Source organism: Triticum urartu, chromosome 6, assembly GCF_003073215.2.
Source record: "Triticum urartu cultivar G1812 chromosome 6, Tu2.1, whole genome shotgun sequence".
NCBI lineage: Eukaryota > Viridiplantae > Streptophyta > Magnoliopsida > Poales > Poaceae > Triticum > Triticum urartu.
Window position 1 is genome coordinate 281268900 of NC_053027.1, and position 10202 is coordinate 281279101.

At 44.2% G+C, this 10202-nt stretch overlaps 1 long non-coding RNA gene across 1 annotated transcript; it reads left to right on the forward strand.

The window, feature by feature from the left end:
* The first annotated feature begins 288 nt into the window (after nucleotides 1-288).
* Nucleotides 289-1326, forward strand: LOC125517170. The gene is made up of 3 exons (XR_007287440.1): nucleotides 289-498; nucleotides 611-790; nucleotides 984-1326. It is a non-coding gene; the product is annotated as an uncharacterized LOC125517170 (long non-coding RNA).
* Nucleotides 1327-10202: the final 8876 nt, after the last annotated feature.

The following is a 10202-nucleotide window of genomic DNA, read 5'->3' on the forward strand; positions in this document are numbered from 1 at the left end:
AAACGAAGGAACAGGAGGTCCGCATTCAGCTATAGTATATGAAATAACGCTTCGTAGAAGCTTATTCGATTCAGTTGTTTTTGTTTTTTAGCGTAGAAAATAATAATTTTGAGGCTCATAATCTCGCCAAGTTCGCTTGTAATTTAGGGGTAGGACGGCATGTTTGGTTGGGAGTCCCATGACCAACATCCTGTACCTATGAACATTGCTATTATATAATAAAGTGGCGAGTTTTCTAATAAAAAAACTAATCTGCGAGCCCAAAATAACTACTCTCTACGAGATAAAGGGGGATCCGGCGCAGGGCGGCCCAATTAGCTACCGACCGAGTACGCTAATCCGAGAGAGATCACGAGGGGGGATCGATCGATGTGGTGGACTGAGAGGACGAGCGGATCGTTCGCTGACAGAGAGAAGGGGAGACGACGCAGACGAAGAGGCGACCCCGCCCAACGCCCAGGAGACGCAGGCGATACGGCCGCGGATCAACTTTGTGCGGTAGGTCTGGTCGGGACCTCCGGACCACACGCCGATGCACGTCCACGCAATGCCTGGCTGTTCGGCTGTTCCTCGAGTGAAACTGCCCCTCTAACTTTCAGTTTCTCTTCAGGCATTCATGGCGGATGATGTGTGCCCCTTGCCAGCGGTGACTAATGGATGTCTCTCTGTTTTCTCGTCCTTCTGCTGCCTCAGTTCAGGCACGTGTATATATATACTTCTTCCTCTACCACTCTCAACTCACCCTTTCCACTCCGGCGATAGAATATCCATCAGCATGGTGCTTTGCTAGGTACGTACCCTTTATATCTTCATTTTCTTTCCATTAATATACTATTCCTTCTTCCACCCAACCATTATGTTATGCTATTATCCTCCTGATCAAAATTTTGTACAAGTGCCGTTCATAATGAAATTGACTCGGGCAGATCTTGGATATATCTCCGAAATTCTTTAGCTGATAATCTCCAATGGTTCTTGGACAGGTAAAAAAGCCTTCCATAATCGCTTCTCTCGATCTCCCTACTTTGCTCGTTTGTCTCCGTCCACCCCCAGCACCGCTATGCTTGTAGCGGAAACCCAAGTGGCAACCGTGTTGGCAGGTTAACCGGAAACTCCAGAAGTGGCGGTCATGCCTGTCTGCGCCCTTCAATGTCTTTAAGCACATCCACGGTCCGTCTGCTGTGGTCGCTGCAATGTGTACCACAAAAGTTAGGTGGTGCTGAATTCGTTAGATAAATTATTATTTTTGAAGTGAATCAGTAAATCGCTGCGGTGTAATTTATGAGGAGTTTCATTCAATTGAATTATATTTTCAGTTTTGCTAAAGCATATCTAGATGTGTCATAAGTATTGTACATCTAAGTCATATTTCATTGATCTTACATTGAGATTCATGTGAATATTTTTTTCTTTTTTTTTCTCTTTATGTTTGATTCTTATATTTTTTCCGTGAATATGTTTCAGATTGCAATGTTCTCCTGCGAGATAGTTGCAGTCTATCTTGAGTTTGATTCTGGGCACTTTAGACATAGTTGCTCAAGAATATGGTCCATCTGGGGAGGCCTAATTCCGGATATACACTGCACAAATCCTCTCTGGCATAATGCAGTGCAGATGTATTGAGCGGTCATCAAAATACATAAGAGAGATGGCCCTTTCTATTGATAAAGCTGCAATTTTTTTCTTAATCCTTACTGATTAAATTACCTTTATCACAAGGATATCAAAGGAGCAATTATACTTGTCGATCATAATGGTGATACCTAAGGAGCAATTATACTACACCATGTCAGTGATATGACAATTCTTATATTTTTTATAGTCATTATTTTATTTAATATGTATTATACTCATGCAGATGTCAGCAACTCAGCATACATATCTATAAAATTCCCCGCAAAAAAACATATCTATAAAATTCTTTAAAGGAAGCTCCTATGATGGAGCAAGGCTACTGATGGTTTTTTATATATTCCCCCTTGTAAGTTGATTATAAACTAATGTCTATTCATTTTTCAGGTTATCAAATTAGGAAAAACAATGACATACCTAATACCCCAAATATTTTTGTTTTTGAAGGCAAAAGCTTTCAAAAACTCTGCTTGCAGTTGCGTGTCGAACTGTTGCTCAATTAATAGAGCATCATTGGGTCAAAGATCATGCTTTAAAAATATGTAGAATATGAATGAAATTATTTTTACCTGTTAAGTATTTTTAAATATTATTTTGGAATATATTTGAGTCAAACAAAATGATTTTCTAAATTATCTGTATCTTTTAAACCGTAACTTCGATTTTAACATATTATATATGAAATTTTATTAGAAAAATGTGTGGAATCTAAATATGATGTTAATTTTACCTGTTAAATATTTTTTAAATATTTTTATGGAAGCAAACTTATAATTTAATAGCGCACGATTTGTTTTTTTATACCGGCGGCGATCTGGATTGCAAATAAACACCCAACTACAACCATATACGGAAAAGAAAACATCGATAACTACACATGCATACCTCTGAAAAATGTCGCAGGAGAAACAACAGATTTCTCATCGCGAGAGTGAGAGAAAGCGAGAGAGAGGGAGAGAGAGACGCCTTAGGTTTAACCATGTTCAACACACGTTTTTTGTTGTTTTGTGTGAACACAGAGGCCATCGCCGGCGAGGGTGAGAATGAGGATAAGCGGCAACACAAATATGATGCCTCACGAAAATAAAGGAGATGGATCTATTGTGGTCTTGAGTGATGGTTGTTGAGTTAAGAGCGTGTGTTATGTTTTTTCTCCCATTGCAACGCACGGGCTCTTTTGCTAGTATATCTATAAACTTCTTTAAAGGAAGCTCCTATGGAGTGGAGCAAGGCTACTGATGGTCTTTTTATGTATTCGCCTTTGTAAGTTGAATATAAACTAATGTCTATTCATTTTTCAGGTTATCAAATTAGGAAAAACAATGACATACCTAATACCCCAAATATATATTTTTTGAAGGCAAAAGCTTCAAAAACTCTGCTTGCAGTTGCATGTCAAACTGTTGCTCAATTAATAGAGCATCATTGGGTCAAAGATCATGCTTTAGTTAGGAACTTCAGGTCTGGCATTACAGGGACTAGTAGAATGCCCGTGCGTTGCTACGGGCTAGAATGCATATAAACAAATCAGACAAATAATTAACGTCATTTTTAAGGTTGGAGCTCATTCTTTCCTCGTACGTCCGAGCGTGTTTTGACATAAAACGGGCAATTGGACAATACGGACACCCATATATCCAGACCAAGGGGATTGTGGTTGTCCGAACTATCCTCCATGTTATCTCCATCATATGGGCACATCACAAAAATTCCTTCCCTTTTCACGTGCCTGGTGGTTCGAGAACGGCGTCTGCCAAGTGATAAAAAAATCTCTGAAGTACACGGGAAATGCATGTGTGCTAGCTGAATCTCCACTACTAAATATATACCGATCTGCCAAAAAAAGCAATTGTTTTCTCTAGAGGAATATTGAATTCCCAATGAATATCTATCCTGCAGATAAACTAGATGTATATCGATGGATTATGAAGCTTGTAAAGCACACTAAAAATTTCAAAAATATTTCACAAGTACCATCTCCAAAAAAACTATTGTCAAGTTGAGTACTGAAACTGAGTTATAGAGATAAATAACGAAAAACAAAATATATGTTTGTACATATGGACAACTGAACAGTTTGTGCACACAATAAACTTTTCTGCTAAATGTGAATTCAGCACATCAATTTAAAGAAACCAAGATCCAGAGAAGGCAAATTTTCCAAGCAAGGAGATCCTCATAGAACTGCAGCATTTACGATGGCCAAATTCAGACTATCATGTTCCCGAGTTTAGCCCAAGTAAATTCCAGTACGAGAACCAAAATCTCCATCAGCCGTGATAAAGGTGTTACTTGTGTTACAGGTTGCAGTGAGCTAGAGATGTCGCTTAACCTTTGAGGTTGATGTGAGCCCGCCACCCTCGTCAGTCATCTTCTTGTCCACCTCACGTGTTGAGCCTGACATCTCCATCTCCGTCAATTTCCATGTTGTGTGATCCATAAATATTTCACCAATACAGTGATGGGAGGAGTTACTCTCTGTAGGCTCCTCTCTGTATTTTAATACAATATTTTTTCACCATTACCAGCTACAAATATCTCAGCAAATAATGATTAAACAAAAATAAATAAAAATATCATTTTCACTTCTACTAACAGATTTCTACCATGAGTTTCTATATTTATGCAAACGTCATGATTTTCTAAAGTTTCATCATTTGTACAGGAACAAATAAGGAACGACCATGCATCTAGATGGGAAGGCAGTAGCAATTACTAAACTTGAAGTACTTGATGCTCGGAAATGGTTATTATGCGTGCACGAACAAAAGCAACTGGTTATAACTTGTACAATTATTCCTACCTAAATGAATAACTGTGTAATTAATGTTCAAGCATAAAAAACTTTTTAAGCGGGCTCCCATTCTCACACTTAAAGTCAATCTCAACTTTGCTGAGCCACACTTAAAGTCAATCTCAATGTTAGAATAAACCTGAGACACACCGTCGATCATCCGAAGACCAAGCAATCATACGAGCACGACACCGAAATTTGTTAACGAGGTTCACCGATATGGCTACATTCCGGGGTCTGACTATGGGCGCTCCTCCCCATGACACCGCTACAATACCGTACCCGGTCGCCCTGGACACCGGCACATGCCGCCGGCTTTCCCTGCATTCCGGTGCTATTATGTTGGCATAGGTTACATCGTATGTCTACCCCCGCTATATAAGAGAGGCCTAGAATACAGGTGTCCTACTTGGACACGACTCGATATCCTATCTAAACACAATACAAATACAAGTCCAACTGTAACCTACCTCGTACACTATATTCGACACAACTCCAACAAACTCCACCTTGGCGAATATACTCCACCACCCTAGATTTGTCCATGCGTCAAACTTCCATGTACATTGAATTTGAGTTTATCCCATGAGCACCGCTGCTACTCCAAAGACTCCATGTGACTCCACCTGCAACTTGTAGTCCCTTCTTTTCTTGACCACAGTCAACACTCGAGCAAAATTAAGTTCCTTGTTACTCTAGTTTGTGCTCCCAACTTTCAGAGTATCAGTCCAATGCCATCACACACTGATCACTGACCTGCGTGAAAGTGAACAACTCACATATTGGGTGTCACACATAAGAGTTACCTGGACTCAATATCACCACTCCTTTCTTGACCGTCTGTCTGAAACTTGAAAGAATTTCACCGTTGTTTGTAGTCATTCCGAGTCAAATTCACAGTTGTCTCACCACATGTATGACCACCAGAGCCCTGGCCCGTCTCCATGCCCCGTCCATACCGCACGCCTCGCCGCTATCCCCGCGCCGAGCCTCCGCTGTCCCGGTCGAGTCTCAAGGGTCGCAAAACCACACCACTCAACCCCCACTGCAGAGTACCACCGATCATCACCGACCGATGACGAGTTTCATGCTTCCATCAGACCACTGGGCTCCAGTCCGAACTGCATGTCACTCACTTTTTCTCAGCTGAATAGGCTTCGACTCTCTGAGCTCTTACACCGTAGCCCCTCAATCAGCACCGAGTGAAGTCCTCCAGACTCCAGCTCTACCTTCAACATGACTCCATGGTAGATGATCAGTCCACCCCTGCGCCTCATCGACTTCAAGCTCTGTGTATACACCACCTTGAATCAATCCCGCGCCATAGTCTTGTCGAAGCCACACAAGCACTCAGGCATGTGCCACGTGTTTCCACGCCCCAGAAGTCGGTCACCATCAGCATCACGCACCTATGTCGTCGCTGATCCCACCACCGTCTTCTGTATCAACCGACTTGCGTCGATCCGTCAGACTGCCTAGTCCGACCCAGCCGAACTCGTTCGACTGTACGATATGCTCGAGACTCCACAAGCCTTGTACGCACATCACCAATCTGCCATCGTCATGGTAAAACCTCGTGTGTAACTAGCAACACTTTCAAAAGAAACATTTACTTTCCTGATAGTCTCAATGAGTGCACCAAACTTTGCCTCCATAACCTCCAAAGCTTATTTTTCTTTAACTATGTTGCTATCCCTGCGATGTCAACACCACATGATGCATATCCCTTTTTCTCTCAAACAAATCTCAGGCTTGCTAGCTGTACGCATGCATCTGGCTTCATCACGGCTCCTTGAGCCAGCCGCCTGTGCGTGGCCACGCCCTACGCTGCCTCATGGGCCACCTGCCCTGTAGCGCGCCAAGGACCTTGGGCCACCACAAGTCCACGCGTCTGCTCACTAGAGAACCGGTCCCGACCTAGGCTTCCAGCACTTGTGCCTCACAAGCTTCGAATCGAATACGGCCAGTTGTCCACATCGATACGCGTCGCCGCCGCTGAGACAATTCGATCCGGCACACCGCCTGTGCACACGACGCCTTGCCCAAATCGCCCAGGATTCTGCTGTCCTGCCGTGAAGGCGCAGCCGCTTGCGCGCGTTTCCAGATTGCTTCTCTCGATCACGCTGAGAACCATGCTGATGGCTACATCTCAGATTAGATCCTTCCTCTAAATCAACTTCCACAACCTCTTCGTAAACTTGCTCTGATACCATTTGTTAGAATAAACCTGAGGCACACCGTCGATCATTTAAAGACCAAGCAATCACACGCGTACGACACCGAGATTTATTAACGAGGTTCACCGATATGGCTACATCCCCGGGGCCTGACTATGGGCGCTCCTCCCCATGACACCGCTACAATACCGCACCCGGTCGCCCTGGACACCGGCACATGCCGCCGGCTTCCCCTGCGTTCCGGTGCTATTATGTTGGCATAGGTTATATCGTGTGTCTACCCCCGCTATATAAGAGAGGCCTAGAATACAAGTGTCCTACTTGGACACGACTCGATATCCTATCTAAACACAATACAACTACAAGTCCAACTGTAACCTACATCGTACACTATATTCGACACAACTCCAACACTCAACTTTGCTGAGCATGACGTCTTCCTACTTCAGTTTCACCACAAAAGATTTCTTCAGACAGGAAAGGGAGAAACAGGAAGGACTTAAAGAAGTATCCGAAACTATTGTACTTGATTATAGAATAAAGACAAGACATATCATACTTGTGTATAAAGGAACGGTGTGAGTCCAGAAAGAAGTCCAATGATTCTTGGCACTTTAGTCTTATCTTCTATATCTAAATAGCTAGCCCCCACTAATCTATTTCTCTCAACATGCAAGCATGTCACCTCATCAAGCAACATGCATTAGAAAAGACCCACTTCAACATTCAGCGAGTCATAGAAAAAGATTAACTTCAACATGCAAACATGCATGATATATTTAATAAATATTTTGCAAAAATACAATAATCAAACACAAATAACAATATGTATTTTTAGTTTTAGCTCACATATTATTTCTCCGAATATTCTTATTTCCATAAAATTATTAATATCTTAGAAATGTATTGCAAAATATTCTCGCAACAACGTGCCGGGCATCGTCTAGTGATGTCTAAACAGTCCAGAAGGAAGTTCAACTTCGTCAAGAGGAAAAAACACAATATCACGCCGTCCACTTGGCCAGTGTTGCCACACCCTACGTTGACCCCTTCCTTGCTCTGGACTCCCGGCTTGTCCCACAATTCAGAACAGCGAGTTACCATGAAACTAAGCATGCCAAATTTTCCGTAGCGACAAAAACAGGAAATCAGTGAATGGTCAGATGCACGAACGATACAAGCATTGCAGGGAACAAAAAAATATAGGAGATTAATTATGCACAACAATCCATGTTGATATGTCGGTCACTCGATGTTAGCATATTACAAATTTCCATGAATTCTAAAAAACGTATATACAGTGGTATGTTAATGTGTAGATCTGTAAAAAAATAAAGAACAAACTCACTTTATTTGGGAGATATAGAAAAAGGATATAGAATGAACAATGATTCCACTCATCTTGTTAGATTGTTAAATGTATGAAGAGTGTTACAACCAACACATTTGATATTCCTTCAGAATTGATGCAGTGTACAGAGACATACATGCAAAAACATGCAGTGTAACATGCAGTGTACAGAGAATTGATGCAGTGTACGGAATGACATGCAAATACAACAGCAAGTTAACATCCGTCAATCTCTTAGCATTTTACTCTGCCAAGATTAATTACTCACCATTAAAATTATAAGAATCCAATAAAAAAATCTCTGTCCAAAATCTCCACAGAGCAAGATTCGCATCGATGGCGAAGGGCGTCATGTTGAAACCATGAGAGCCCAAAAGGTCCATCTATCAGGAAAAAACAATTGCACTGCAGAAACACACAGCTCCCTTCTCCGATCATTCTCTCTGTATTTATTTTAGAGGAAACTAAAAGAAGATTTCACAAGAACAAAGACAGTAAACAAACATCATTGCAAGGATCTTTGAATCTGATTTGCACAAACAGGAAACTGAATGTCAGAAAATTTGGGCAGGTCAGGGAGGACCCCCGATAAAACAATGATCTTGCAAAACCTAACCTGTCGTATCGCGTGCCGGTTCGGACAGCGGCCGAAGGAGAGGATGTCCGCCCAAAGTGACCATGATGGTGGTAGCAGAACTACTGTGATGGTGTTGTTTCCTCGGACGGATACACGATTGGATGTGGGTGAGGCTCAAGCGTGAGGTAATCCGGGGTACCGCAAACATCAAGCGCCAAAAGAAATCATATTGGACAAGAATTGCTGGTCGAATCTATTGGAAACGAATATTTTGGCAATGCAACTCAATGTATTGATCGGTGCATAGCGCACGTATATATGGAGTACAAGGTGGGCTACAACCTCAACTATACAATGACTAGGAGATGGGACGGACTATACAATATACATGCACAAACCATATATTCAACCCCCCCCCCCCCCCCCCCCCCCCCCCCCCCCCCCCGCAGTCGAAGCGTCGCCGGAGACGCAAAGACTAGACCTGAACTCCTCGAAAACAGAAGTAGGCAGTCATTTTGTCATAACATCGGTAAGCTGTTGCGCCGTCGGGACATGGAGGATCCGGATGCGTCCAAGGGCCACCTACTCACGAACAAAGTGTATGTCGAGCTCAATGTGCTTCGTTCGTCGATGATGGACCGGGTTGGCGGAGAGGTACACGGCGGAGACGTTGTCGCAGTAGACGAGTGTGGCCTTGTGAACATCACAAAGCAACTCCTGGAGCAGCTGACGAAGCCAGGAGCATTCGGCAACGGCGTTAGCCACTGCCCGATACTCTGCCTCGGCACTCGAGCGAGAGACTGTGGGCTGTCGCTTGGAAGATCAAGAGATCAGAGACGGCCCAAGGTAGACACAATACCCCGAAGTGGAGCGCCGTGTGTCCGAGCAGCCAGCCCAGTCCGCATCAGAGTAGGCGACGAGGTCGGTAGAGGCGGAGGCCGTCAGTGTAAGTCCCATGGACATAGTGTCGCGTATGTAACGGAGGATACGCTTCACCAAGGTCCGGTGAGAGTCACGCGGAGCATGCATGTGAAGACAGACCTGCTGAACGGCATACTGCAAGTCGGGGCGTGTCGGAGTGAGGTACTGCAAGGCACCCACAATGGAGCGATAGAAGGCCGCGTCGGATGCGAGAGAGCCCTCCAGAGCTGAAACCTTGGCCTTGGTGTCAACAGGCGTGGGAGCAGACTTGCAGTTAAGCATGCCGGCATGATCGAGAAGCTCATGGGCGTAATGTTGCTAGTGCAGAAAGAACCCATCTGGCCGTCGAACCACCTCAATGCCAAGGAATTAGTGGAGGGGCCCCAAGTCCTTCAGGGCAAACTCATCGCGAAGACGAGCAGTAAGCCGCTGGAGAAGCGCGACAGTGGAAGCCGTCAGGATGATGTCGTCGACGTAGAGCAACAAGTAGGCCGTGTCAACCCCGTGATGGTACACAAAGAGGGACGCGTCGGAGCGGGTCGATGTAAATCCGAGCGTCTGCAGGAAGGCAGCGATGCGCTGGTACCAGACCCGAGGCGCCTGCTTCAACCCGTAAAGAGAACGGGAGAGCAAGCACACATGATCCGAATGTGTGGCGTCGACGAAGCCGGTGGGCTGCTCACAGAACACCTGCTCGGCGAGATGGCCGTGCAAGAAGGCGTTGGAGACGTCCAACTGATGCACGGGCCA